General features: G+C 40.6%; 1 pseudogene; it reads left to right on the top strand.

Annotated features, from left to right (window-relative positions):
- The window catches only part of LOC133849715 (large subunit ribosomal RNA), a 9815-nt pseudogene extending 469 nt beyond the window's left edge, over positions 1 to 9346 (top strand).
- Positions 9347 to 15000: the final 5654 nt, after the last annotated feature.

Raw genomic sequence — 15000 nt, forward strand, 5'->3', positions numbered from 1 at the left:
ATCATTAGAATTGTAATATTTAATCAATATTATAACGATAGTGTGCATTTTTTCCATATAAGGACATTGTAATCTATTAGCATGTATGGAATTTATCAAACAATTTTGATAAGAGTTTATTTAAATTAGAGTGCTTGCATTTTAACATAAAATAAATTTCAAAAATTTGATAAAGTGCTGATAGATTATATGAGTACAGTGCGTTAATTTTTCGGAATTATATAATGGCATGATTATCATTGATTTTATGTTTATTATAAGCACTTGTATGATTAACAATGCGAAAGATTCAGGATACCTTCGGGACCCGTCTTGAAACACGGACCAAGGAGTCTAACATATGTGCAAGTTATTGGGATATAAACCTAATAGCGTAATTAACTTGACTATTATTGGGATTAGTTTTTTAACTATTTATAGTTAATTAACGCAATCCCGGGGCGTTCTATATAGTTATGTATAATAATATTTATATTATTTATGCCTCTAACTGGAACGTACCTTGAGCATATATGCTGTGACCCGAAAGATGGTGAACTATACTTGATCAGGTTGAAGTCAGGGGAAACCCTGATGGAAGACCGAAACAGTTCTGACGTGCAAATCGATTGTCAGAATTGAGTATAGGGCGAAAGACCAATCGAACCATCTAGTAGCTGGTTCCTTCCGAAGTTTCCCTCAGGATAGCTGGTGCATTTAACTGTTGTATAAAATAATCTTATCTGGTAAAGCGAATGATTAGAGGCCTTAGGGTCGAAACGATCTTAACCTATTCTCAAACTTTAAATGGGTAAGAACCTTAACTTTCTTGATATGAAGTTTAAGGTTATGATATAATGTGCCCAGTGGGCCACTTTTGGTAAGCAGAACTGGCGCTGTGGGATGAACCAAACGTAATGTTACGGTGCCCAAATTAACAACTCATTCAGAAACCATGAAAGGCGTTGGTTGCTTAAAACAGCAGGACGGTGATCATGGAAGTCGAAATCCGCTAAGGAGTGTGTAACAACTCACCTGCCGAAGCAACTAGCCCTTAAAATGGATGGCGCTTAAGTTGTATACCTATACATTACCGCTAAAGTAGATGATTTATATTACTTGTAATATAAATTTTGAAACTTTAGTGAGTAGGAAGGTACAATGGTGTGCTTAGAAGTGTTTGGCGTAAGCCTGCATGGAGCCGTCATTGGTACAGATCTTGGTGGTAGTAGCAAATAATCGAATGAGACCTTGGAGGACTGAAGTGGAGAAGGGTTTCGTGTGAACAGTGGTTGATCACGAGTTAGTCGGTCCTAAGTTCAAGGCGAAAGCCGAAAATTTTCAAGTAAAAAAAAGTAACTAAAATTTAAATTTTGTCATAATTAAAAAACTTGAATAATTTTGAACGAAAGGGAATACGGTTCCAATTCCGTAACCTGTTGAGTATCCGTTTGTTATTAAATATGGGCCTCGTGCTCATCCTGGCAACAGGAACGACCATAAAGAAGCCGTCGAGAGATATCGGAAGAGTTTTCTTTTCTGTTTTATAGCCGTACTACCATGGAAGTCTTTCGCAGAGAGATATGGTAGATGGGCTAGAAGAGCATGACATATACTGTTGTGTCGATATTTTCTCCTCGGACCTTGAAAATTTATGGTGGGGACACGCAAACTTCTCAACAGGCCGTACCAATATCCGCAGCTGGTCTCCAAGGTGAAGAGTCTCTAGTCGATAGAATAATGTAGGTAAGGGAAGTCGGCAAATTAGATCCGTAACTTCGGGATAAGGATTGGCTCTGAAGATTGAGATAGTCGGGCTTGATTGGGAAACAATAACATGGTTTATGTGCTCGTTCTGGGTAAATAGAGTTTCTATCATTTATGGTAGTTTCTTGTTCCCCGGATAGTTTAGTTACGTAGCCAATTGTGGAACTTTCTTGCTAAAATTTTTAAGAATACTAGTTGGGCAACCAGTTAGTTCTTTTAAATTATAACGATTATCAATTAACAATCAATTCAGAACTGGCACGGACTTGGGGAATCCGACTGTCTAATTAAAACAAAGCATTGTGATGGCCCTAGCGGGTGTTGACACAATGTGATTTCTGCCCAGTGCTCTGAATGTCAAAGTGAAGAAATTCAAGTAAGCGCGGGTCAACGGCGGGAGTAACTATGACTCTCTTAAGGTAGCCAAATGCCTCGTCATCTAATTAGTGACGCGCATGAATGGATTAACGAGATTCCTACTGTCCCTATCTACTCAGTTGCGAACGAACTTCCGAAGTGAGCAGACGTGCGTCCCGTGCGCTCCGTACGAAAACCGCGTAACACGATAAAACAGTGCCGACAAAGACGGAATTTAGTGTGTCCCGTGCGGGAACCTAAACGCAATAATTTGGATAGAAAATAGTGACAGTGACACTTAGATTTTCCGAGAAATTTAATTTCTTTTGTGGAAAATTAATACCACGTGCGTGGAAAGTTCTAGTTCTAGTTCTAGTTCTAGTTCTTTCAGTGAATAGCAATAAAAGAAGAAGAAGAAAATAAGAAAGTTGAGAAAAGCTTATAGTTTTTGTCACGGACAAAAGCTTGTTAATTTGGACCTACACTGAGTACACTGCTTGCCACAAGTGTACTGCTTGCACTGCCTGGGTTTTCACTGCTTGCAGTGTTTCTTACCCAGAGGTCGTGAGCCGCTGCAAGCTTTAGCGGAGTTTCAAACCTCCCAAGGCTTATCAGAGACACTAACCCCGCCAAACTTTGGAAAGCTGCGCTGCCGCACACTAAGCTCTGTTTGGCTACGAAACTCGCACAAAGAAGAACAACAAAATAACTCGCAAGTGTCGGTACAGCTTGTCACAAGTGTACTCCTTGCACTGCTTGGGTTTTCACTGCTTGCAGTGTTTCTTCTGCGGTTGTTGTGATGAACAATAAAATGCGCGGAATGTCGAGTGCGTGTAGCGAGTCCGAAATGTCCGTTTCAGAGGATCGCCCAAAAGAAGCAAAAGTGAAAGAGAAAAGGAGCAGACGGGTGCGGGATATGGCTCTATCGACGCCCAACTTGGTTGCGAGCGATGATGCCTCCTCTGCCAAGCGGCTGGCCGTCTCCTTCATTGGAGTCAACGCCGATGGAGCAGCCGCCAACGAAGTCGCCACTGGATCCGCCGCTGGAGCCGCCGCTGGCTGGAACCGCCGCTGGAGTCGCCGATGGAGTTGCTGCTGCTACTGCCGCCCCTGCACCCGCTACGGTGGAGGCTATCGCCCGAATGAGCGGGCCTGCCGGTCCAGCTCCTGCAGGTAGTTTTCTTGCTTCTAGTGTGGTGAAGGAAGGGTCTGATGCCGTATTGGCTCAGCTGGCGGGTGTAGAGCAGACGGTGAGGTCCGCTGTGCTGCGCGCTGGACTGGCGCCGGAAGCGGCGATCGCCGTTTTGGAGGCAACTGCCAGGCTTAGCGAGCTGGTGACAGCGCTAGCTGTGCGTAATGCCGTCCTTGAGACGAAAGTTGCGCCATGCCAACAAACTGCTGCGCCCTTCATGGCCCCAAATGCTAGTTGTGCCGCAACCAGAGCTGTCTCCGGCGTTGCCCCGATGGCCGCACCTCGAAATGCTCCTGCAGCCAAGAAGCCCGTGGAAACGTGGTCGGCTGTGGTGACGAGCAAGGACCCGACAGTGTCGGGCAAGGAGATTGCCGATAAGGTAATGAGCCAAGTTGCTCCAGCTCTGGGCGTTAGAGTTCATGAAATCCGTGAATTGAAGCGCGGTGGCGCCGTCATTCGTACGCCGTCAAGAAGTGAAATCAAAAAAGTGGTGGCCAACGTGAAGTTCAACGAGGTCGGTCTGGAGGTTGAGCGCAACCGTGGAGTTAGGTCGAAAATCACCGTGTTCGACGTGGACACAGCGATTATACCCGAAGTATTCATGGACGAGCTATATGAGAACCACTTCAAGGAGGAGTTCTCGCCGTCGGCCTTCAAGAAGATGGTGCATATGGCGTCGAAGCCGTGGTCGGTCACTGACGGTGTCAGAATCAATCTGACACTAGAATGTGACGAAAAGGCGCAAGCGGTGCTTGATAAGACCGGGCGGGTCTATATTAAGTGGTTTTCCTTCCGCTGTAGGTCGCTCGTCCGAACATACGCGTGTCATCGCTGTGTGGGATTCGACCACAAGGTTTCACAATGCCGATTGAAAAACGAAGTATGCCGCCAATGCGGGCAGACCGGCCATGTAGCGTCGAAATGTGCTAGCCCGGTGGACTGCCGAAACTGCCGTTTCAAGGGGCTTCCCTCCGGGCATTACATGCTGTCGGAGACGTGCCCGATATATGGTGCGGTCTTAGCGAGGGTGCAAGCTAGACATTAAAATGTTTAGCTTCATCCAAGCTAATTGTGGTCGAGGTCGAGCCGCTACCGTTGAGTTTGCAACTCGGGTGCGAGACTCCCGCCACATGTTCGCTTTGGTGCAGGAACCATACGTCGACAAAAGGCACGGCATTACGGGCATTCCAGCCGGGATGCGTGTGTTTGCTGATCGGCGTTTGAAGGCTGCCATCTTTTGGACGACCCGGATGCCATCTGTATGCCTATTGAGTCGCTCATCACGGACTTTGGCGTATGCGTGAGTGTCACTGGAAGATTTGGCTCAATCTTCCTGAGCTCCGTGTATTGCCAATACAACACTGAATTGGAACCGTACCTTGCGTATCTAGATGCCGTGCTACTACTGGCTGGTAGCAATCCGGTTATCTGTGGCTTGGATGCGAATGCAGTGTCCCCCTTGTGGTTCAGCAAATCGCTCGAGCGTGCTCGTGGCGACTCGAACCGCCGAAGGGGTGAGCTGCTGACCGAGTGGATTCAAGAATCCCGAGCCGGCGTGCTAAATGAGGTCAGTAGTTTGTATACGTTCGATAATCACCGCGGACAGAGTGATATCGACGTCACGATTGCCAACGAAGCAGCGCTTATGTGGGCCGCATATGACTGGAGAGTGGACGAGTGGGACCTCAGTGACCACAACACGATCTGTGTTGAGGTGACGCGAGACCCCAGAGACACAGTTGAGAGCGATGCTCCTGTTCCGTCCTGGAACTTCTCCAATGCACGTTGGCAGTCGTTCCGTGGTGAGCTTGTATGCAAGCTTGAGGAATTCCCGCAGGACTACACGGAGATGTCCATTGATGACCAGGTGTCTGCAACGCGTGCACTGGTGCACAGTGTATGCGACCATGTATTTGGACGCAGGCAGCCGAGAGCCGTTCGGAAAGTGGTCTGGTGGAATGCCAACCTCAGTACGAAGCGCCGAGAGGTCAGGAGACTGAGGCGGCGGCTACAGAATGCTCGTCGTCGTGGCAGCGATGAAGCAGGGCGACTTGCTACTGACCTGCGGATCTCCGTGGGCCAGTACAAGAAGCTTATTCTGTCGGCAAAGGAGGACAACTGGCGTCGCTTCGTTGGAGATAATCGGGATGACCCCTGGGGGCATGTCTACAGGATTTGCCGACGTCACAAACGGAATTCCGAGCTGGGCTGCCTACGGGTAAATGGCGAGCCAGTCGTAACATGGCACGACTGTGCGCGAGTGCTCCTCCGTAACTTTTTCCCCGTTGCGGAGTCGAATGCACCGATTGCCATCCCAGATGTGCTTCCGCCCACACTCGACGAGTACGAAGTGAGTGCTTGTGTCGCCAGGCTACGGAGCAGACGCTCGCCTGGCATGGACGGCATCACTGGAGTGATCTGTAAGGAGGTTTGGCGTGCTATTCCTCAGCATCTTACAGCGTTGTATTCCCGCTGTTTAGCCGAAGGACATTTCCCTTCTGAGTGGAAACGCCCGCGCGTTGTGCCACTTCTCAAGGGGCCCGATAAGGACAGGAGCGATCCTGGCTCTTATCGTGGTATATGTCTGCTACCAGTCTTTGGTAAGGTGCTCGAGGGTATCATGGTCAGCCGAATGAAGGACATGCTCCCAGAGGGCTGCAGATGGCAATTTGGATTTCAACCTGGACGCTGTGTGGAGGATGCCTGGAGACACGTGAAGAGTACGGTCGACGCCAGCCCGGCAAGATATGTACTCGGAATCTTCGTGGATTTCAAAGGAGCATTTGACCACGTGGAGTGGGATGCTGTGCTACGCCGGCTGATCGACTCTGGCTGCCGAGAAGCCAGCTTGTGGCGAAGCTTCTTCTCTGGCAGGAGTGCGTGCATCGTCAGCAGATACGAGGAAGCATCTGTGCCGGTGACCAGAGGTTGCCCACAGGGTTCCATCAGTGGTCCATTCATTTGGAACCTCATGATGGATGTGCTTCTTCGGCGCTTGGAGCCTTTGTGCAAACTGAGCGCGTATGCAGACGACTTGCTACTTCTCGTTGAGGGAAACTCCCGAAACGATCTGGAGTCGAAAGGAGCGGAGTACATGTCCATCGTAGGAGCTTGGGGAACAGAGGTAGGCGTGTCCGTCTCCACCAGTAAGACGGCTGTCATGTTGCTGAAAGGCCAATTATCGGCTAATAGGCGGCCGGGGGTACGGTTTGCTGGAGCAAGCCTGCCCTACGTTGACAAATACCGGTATCTGGGCATCACGGTCGGCGAGCGGTTGAATTTCAACCCGCATATCGCGTCTTTACGTGATCGGCTGAGCGGAGTCGTTGGTGTTTTGGCACGCGTACTACGGGTCGACTGGGGGATCAGTCCCCGTGCCAAGCGGACCATTTACACTGGACTCATGGTGCCTTGTGCGCTATTTGGTGCCTCAGTGTGGTATGCCACGGCGATGAGACGAGTAGGGCCAGGATGCACCTATTGTCCTGCCAAAGGCGCATCCTTCTTGGATTCCTACCGGTGTGCCGTACAGTGTCCACTGTGGCGCTGCAAGTTCTTGCTGGTGTTCCCCCGTTTGATCTGGCTGCCAAGAAATTGGCAATCAGTTTCAAACTCAAGCGCGATCACCCGCTGGAGGAGAGCGACTGGCTGTTTGGTCAAGATCTGTCGGGTCTTGATCACAAGCAGAAGATGGCGATGCTGGACGACCGTTTGCTGCAGGAGTGGCAAAGCAGATGGGATAATGGTGATGAACCCGGCCGGGTGACTCATCTTTTTATCCCGGATGCTGGGTTCGTCTTCAGCAGGCGAGACTTCGGTTTCAGCCTACGTGCTGGATTCCTGCTGACAGGCCATGGATCGCTGAATGCATTTCTGCATGAGAGACGTCTAAGCGGAACGCCTGCATGTCTATGCGGTGCGGATAGCGAAGATGCGCTGCACGTTCTGTGTGTATGCCCTATATATGCAGATTTGCGTCACCTCGATGGACTTGGGATCGAATACCTGCATGGCGTCTGGAGAGTTTCTGGAGCGGTGGCGACACAGGAGAGGATGCAGCTATTGCAAACATTTGCCGATGCCGTGTTCGCAAGGCGTCGGCAATTGTTGTACCAGGAGGCGATGAATGGGCCGGCAGTCCCGAGCTGAAAGGCTAAAACTGTCTCACCCGTGTGGTTGGCGGGTCTTAGAATTCCTCCACAGCTTATCCCTGCTTGTCGTATGAGGCGACTAAACGGATAATTACTTTTTGGGCTGTCAGTCCCGAGCTGAAAAGCTAAAACTGGCCTCACCCGTGTGGATGACGGGTCTTAGAATTTCACCACAGTGGACCTCCACTTGTCGTACGAAGCGATTCTTGAGGTGCGTCACCAACGCTAACTGTTTGGAGTTAAATTGGTAGTACCCTTGTGGTACGAAACCTGACCGGAGGTTTTCTGGTACCACGGGAGCCAGGTGCCCGCGGACTTTTGTCCGTCCTGGCACGGGTTGTGGCCCTTCGGGAGCATCGTGGTGGCTGTGGTTTATATCCAATTGCGGAGAGAGCGGAGTGCTCGACGTGGAGTTGCGTAATACAACCGGTTGCCGTGAACCACAGATCGGCAGAGGTTTTAGGTGGGCCTCGCTCCCCACACAGGAGGAAGTGTCCAGTCCAAACAACTGGCTCTTCAAATGTGTACCTGCGGTGAATTCCAAGGGGGGCGCTGATCATGCTTAAATTGATCCCTGTGCTCGGGCACCGTGTGATAAGTCACTTGTGACAGGTGCACACGTAAAACACCGGAATTTATATATGTCCCTATCTACTATCTAGCGAAACCACAGCCAAGGGAACGGGCTTGGAATAATTAGCGGGGGAAAGAAGACCCTTTTGAGCTTGACTCTAATCTGGCAGTGTAAGGAGACATAAGAGGTGTAGAATAAGTGGGAGATATTAAATTTCGGTTTAGTATCGACAATGAAATACCACTACTCTTATTGTTTCCTTACTTACTTGATTAAATGGAACGTGTATCATTTCCTAGCCATTATACGGATATATTTATTATATCTTATGGTATTGGGTTTTGATGCAAGCTTCTTGATCAAAGTATCACGAGTTTGTTATATAATCGCAAACAAATTCATTAATGAGAGAGTGCATTTATGTATTCTCAAATTAAAAATTTGGTATAACTCCAATTACTCAGGTATGATCCAATTCAAGGACATTGCCAGGTAGGGAGTTTGACTGGGGCGGTACATCTCTCAAATAATAACGGAGGTGTCCCAAGGCCAGCTCAGTGCGGACAGAAACCACACATAGAGCAAAAGGGCAAATGCTGACTTGATCTCGGTGTTCAGTACACACAGGGACAGCAAAAGCTCGGCCTATCGATCCTTTTGGTTTAAAGAGTTTTAACAAGAGGTGTCAGAAAAGTTACCATAGGGATAACTGGCTTGTGGCGGCCAAGCGTTCATAGCGACGTCGCTTTTTGATCCTTCGATGTCGGCTCTTCCTATCATTGTGAAGCAAAATTCACCAAGCGTTGGATTGTTCACCCATGCAAGGGAACGTGAGCTGGGTTTAGACCGTCGTGAGACAGGTTAGTTTTACCCTACTAATGACAAAACGTTGTTGCGACAGCATTCCTGCGTAGTACGAGAGGAACCGCAGGTACGGACCAATGGCACAATACTTGTTCGAGCGAACAGTGGTATGACGCTACGTCCGTTGGATTATGCCTGAACGCCTCTAAGGTCGTATCCGTGCTGGACTGCAATGATAAATAAGGGGCAATTTGCATTGTATGGCTTCTAAACCATTAAAAGTTTATTATTCATTTAATAGACGACGATGGATGTGATGCCAATGTTACATATAACATAGTAAATTGGGAGGATCTTCGATCACCTGGTGCCGCGCTAGTTATATATTAAAACATTATTTAATACAATGACAAAGCCTTGAATCAATTGTAAACGACTTTTATAACAGGCAAGGTGTTGTAAGTGGTTGAGCAGCTGCCATACTGCGATCCACTGAAGCTTATCCTTTGCTTGACGATTCGATAAAATATATATGTTTAAGGCATATATAAAAAAATATTATATGTATGATGTATATATGGAAACGTATATATGTTTATATATATAAATATGCAAAATTGTATGCATAATTATGTTATACAATTACGCATATAAGAAGAATATTTATATAATATATGAATATATTATATATATAAATAAATAATATATCAATGTGTACAAAATATACTTGTATATTTTAAATATGCATTTATTTAGTATGCGTTAATTATATATATTTATTTGGTAGCCAAAAGGACGCCATCATATTAGTGGCGAAGATTAAAAATATGCATAGTATATCTATGTGTACAAAATACTTGCATATTTTAAATATGCATTTATTTATTATGCGTTGGTAATATATATTTATTTGGTAGCCAAAAGGACGCCATCATATTAGTGGCGAAAATTTGTTTACAAAATACTTGCATATTTTAAATATGCATTTATTTATTATGCGTTGGTAATATATATTTATTTGGTAGCCAAAAGGACGCCATCATATTAGTGGCGAAAATTTGTTTACAAAATACTTGCGTATTTTAAATATGCATTTATTTATTATGCGTTGGTAATATATATTTATTTGGTAGCAAAATGACGCCATCATATTAGTGGCGAAAATTAAGAATATGCATAGTATATCTATGTGTACAAAATACTTGCATATTTTAAATATGCATTTATTTATTATGCGTTGGTAATATATATTTATTTGGTAGCCAAAAGGACGCCATCATATTAGTGGCGAAAATTAAGAATATGCATAGTATATCTATGTGTACAAAATACTTGCATATTTTAAATATGCATTTATTATGCGTTGGTAATATATATTTATTTGGTAGCCAAAAGGACGCCATCATATTAGTGGCGAAAATTTGTTTACAAAATACTTGCGTATTTTAAATATGCATTTATTTATTATGCGTTGGTAATATATATTTATTTGGTAGCAAAAGGACGCCATCATATTAGTGGCGAAAATTAAGAATATGCATAGTATATCTATGTGTACAAAATACTTGCATATTTTAAATATGCATTTATTTAGTATGTGTTAGTTATACATATTTATTTGGTAGCAAAAGGACGGCATCATATTAGTGGCGAAAATTAAAAATATGCATGATATATATGTATCTATGTGTACAGAATACTTGCGTATTTTAAGTATGCATTTAATATGTTTGGTAGCAAAAGAACGCCATCATATTGGTGGCGCAACTTAAGACATGAAAAACTTATAAGTTCAATTTTGACAAAAAATTTCAACATATGAAAATTGAATGAAAAACTTTTTAAATAGCATTTTATACTGTTTATTAATATAATGAGATATGATTTTGAATTTAACTTGAGAAAAAATTTTTTTGGACTTGGTGAATTTTTTATTGAACTGCAGCCAAATGATATGAGGTTCTACCGAGATATGAGTTCAACATTGACAAAAATTTCAACATGTCAAAATAGAATAAAAACTTTTAAATAGCATGTTATACAGTTTATTAATATAATGAGATAAGATTTTGAATTTAACTTGAGAAAAAATTTTTTTGGACTTGGTGAATTTTTTATTGAACTGCAGCCATATGATATGAGGTTCTACCGAGATATGAGTTCAACATTGACAAAAAATTTCAACATGTGAAAATTGAATGAAAAACTTTTTAAATAGCATTTTATACAGTTTATTAATATAATGAGATAAGATTTTGAATTTAACTTGAGAAAAAATTTTTTTGGACTTGGTGAATTTTTTATTGAACTGCAGCCATATGATATGAGGTTCTAGCGAAATATGACAAAAAATTTCAACATATGAAAATTGAAGAAAAAACTTTTCAAATAGCATTTTATACAGTTTATTAATATAATGAGATAAGATTTTGAATTTAACTTGAGAAAAAATTTTTTTGGACTTGGTGAATTTTTTATTGAACTGCAGCCAAATGATATGAGGTTCCACCGAGATATGAGTTCAACATTGACAAAAAATTTCAACATGTCAAAATAGAATAAAAAACTTTTTAAATAGCATGTTATACAGTTTATTAATATAATGAGATAAGATTTTGAATTTAACTTGAGAAAAATTTTTTGGACTTGGTGAATTTTTTATTGAACTGCAGCCATATGATATGAGGTTCTACCGAGATATGAGTTCAACATTGACAAAAAATTTCAACATGTGAAAATTGAATGAAAAACTTTTTAAATAGCATGTTATACAGTTTATTAATATAATGAGATAAGATTTTGAATTTAACTTGAGAAAAAATTTTTTTGGACTTGGTGAATTTTTTTTTGAACTGCAGCCATATGAGGTTCTACCGAGATATGAGTTCAACATTGACAAAAAATTTCAACATGCGAAAATTGAATGAAAAACTTTTTAAATAGCATTTTATACAGTTTATTAATATAATGAGATAAGATTTTGAATTTAACTTGAGAAAAAATTTTTTTGGACTTGGTGAATTTTTTATTGAACTGCAGCCATATGATATGAGGTTCTACCGAGATATGAGTTCAACATTGGCAAAAAATTTCAACATGTGAAAATTGAATGAAAAACTTTTTAAATAGCATTTAATACAGTTTATTAATATACTAAGATAAGAATTCGAGTTAAACTTGAGAAAACATTTTTTTGGACTTGGTGAATTTTTTATTGAACTGACATATCATTTCAACTTTGACAAAAATTTTAAACAATGTTAAACAATTTACGATTGTACTTGTATTTAATACAAATTATTGATGATAATATAATGAAGTTTTGCTGTTGTATTATTAAATTAGTGCCACATAAAGATACATTAGGTGGTGGACCTTAGTAAAATGAGCTGGTTGTAGAAAACGTGTCACAAAACCTATATAGGGGTGGTGATGTCGAGCAGGCATGTCATATGAGAAAAATTTCACAAGTGAAATATATATGACTATGTATATGGAGTGAGTCTTGCCGGCATGTCATATATAAATAATATATGAAAACAATCATATAGAAGGCAATATGATTAAAAAAGTTAAAAATAATGAAGTTTTACTGTTGCATTATTAAATTAGTGCAACATAAAGATACATTTGATGGTAGACCTTAGTAAAATGAGCTGGTTGTAGAAAACGTGTCACAAAACCTATATAGGGGTGGTGAGGTCGGGCAGGCATGTCATATGAGAAAAATTTCACAAGTGAAATATATATGACTATGTATATGGAGTGAGTCTTGCCGGCATGTCATATATAAATAATATATGAAAACAATCATATAGAAGGCAATATGATTAAAAAAGTTAAAAATAATGAAGTTTTACTGTTGCATTATTAAATTAGTGCAACATAAAGATACATTTGATGGTAGACCTTAGTAAAATGAGCTGGTTGTAGAAAACGTGTCACAAAACCTATATAGGGGTGGTGAGGTCGGGCAGGCATGTCATATGAGAAAAATTTCACAAGTGAAATATATATGACTATGTATATGGAGTGAGTCTTGCCGGCATGTCATATATAAATAATATATGAAAATAATCATATAGAAGGCAATATGATTAAAAAGTTAAAAATAATGAAGTTTTACTGTTGTATTATTAAATTAGTGCAACAAAAAGATACGTTAGATGGTAATACTAAATAAAATAAAAGCATTGCAGAAAACGTGTCACAAAACCTCTATAGGGGTGGTGAGGTCGGGCAGGCATGTCATATGAGAAAAATTTCACAAGTGAAATATATATGACTATGTATATGGAGTGAGTCTTGCCGGCATAAGTCATATATAAATAATATATGAAAATAATCATATAGAAGGCAATATGATTATACAAGTTAAAAATAATGAAGTTTTGCTGTTGTATTATTAAATTAGTGCAACATAAAGATACATTAGATGGTAGACCTTAGTAAAATGAGCTGGTTGTAGAAAACGTGTCACAAAACCTATATAGGGGTGGTGATGTCGAGCAGGCATGTCATATGAGAAAAATTTCACAAGTGAAATATATATGACTATGTATATGGAGTGAGTCTTGCCGGCATAAGTCATATATAAATAATATATGAAAATAATCATATAGAAGGCAATATGATTAAAAAGTTAAAAATAATGAAGTTTTACTGTTGTATTATTAAATTAGTGCAACAAAAAGATACGTTAGATGGTAATACTAAATAAAATAAAAGCATTGCAGAAAACGTGTCACAAAACCTTTATAGGGGTGGTGAGGTCGGGCAGGCATGTCATATGAGAAAAATTTCACAAGTGAAATATATATGACTATGTATATGGAGTGAGTCTTGCCGGCATAAGTCATATATAAATAATATATGAAAATAATCATATAGAAGGCAATATGATTATACAAGTTAAAAATAATGAAGTTTTGCTGTTGTATTATTAAATTAGTGCAACATAAAGATACATTCATCCTGGATGGTAGACCTTAGTAAAATGAGCTGGTTGTAGAAAACGTGTCACAAAACCTATATAGGGGTGGTGATGTCGAGCAGGCATGTCATATGAGAAAAATTTCACAAGTGAAATATATATGACTATGTATATGGAGTGAGTCTTGCCGGCATAAGTCATATATAAATAATATATGAAAATAATCATATAGAAGGCAATATGATTAAAAAGTTAAAAATAATGAAGTTTTACTGTTGTATTATTAAATTAGTGCAACAAAAAGATACGTTAGATGGTAATACTAAATAAAATAAAAGCATTGCAGAAAACGTGTCACAAAACCTTTATAGGGGTGGTGAGGTCGGGCAGGCATGTCATATGAGAAAAATTTCACAAGTGAAATATATATGACTATGTATATGGAGTGAGTCTTGCCGGCATAAGTCATATATAAATAATATATGAAAATAATCATATAGAAGGCAATATGATTATACAAGTTAAAAATAATGAAGTTTTGCTGTTGTATTATTAAATTAGTGCAACATAAAGATACATTAGATGGTAGACCTTAGTAAAATGAGCTGGTTGTAGAAAACGTGTCACAAAACCTATATAGGGGTGGTGATGTCGAGCAGGCATGTCATATGAGAAAAATTTCACAAGTGAAATATATATGACTATGTATATGGAGTGAGTCTTGCCGGCATAAGTCATATATAAATAATATATGAAAATAATCATATAGAAGGCAATATGATTAAAAAAGTTAAAAATAATGAAGTTTTACTGTTGTATTATTAAATTAGTGCAACAAAAAGATACGTTAGATGGCAATACTAAATAAAATAAAAGCATTGTAGAAAACGTGTCACAAAACCTATACATGGTGAGCAGTGTGTGCCCATCACGTATATATATGTATTGGATGCATATATTTCAGTTTGCATAATAGGTAATAATTATGTTATTACAAAAGTCTCATCCGACGTTTATATGTTTATATAATAACTATTATTATATAAGCATATGACGAATTAAATGTCTTATTCCAAAGGTGTTTTCGTAGCTAAAGAATTAATATTTTGTGAATAATTGAAAATCCTCAAGGACATTATAAAAATTATTTATTTTGGACGGAGGTTTTTACTAATATAATATTGTCTACACGTAAATGCAAAATTAGATAAAATTATCAATTTGTCATCAAAATAAAATAATT

Source organism: Drosophila sulfurigaster, unplaced genomic scaffold, assembly GCF_023558435.1.
Source record: "Drosophila sulfurigaster albostrigata strain 15112-1811.04 unplaced genomic scaffold, ASM2355843v2 contig_233_pilon, whole genome shotgun sequence".
NCBI lineage: Eukaryota > Metazoa > Arthropoda > Insecta > Diptera > Drosophilidae > Drosophila > Drosophila sulfurigaster.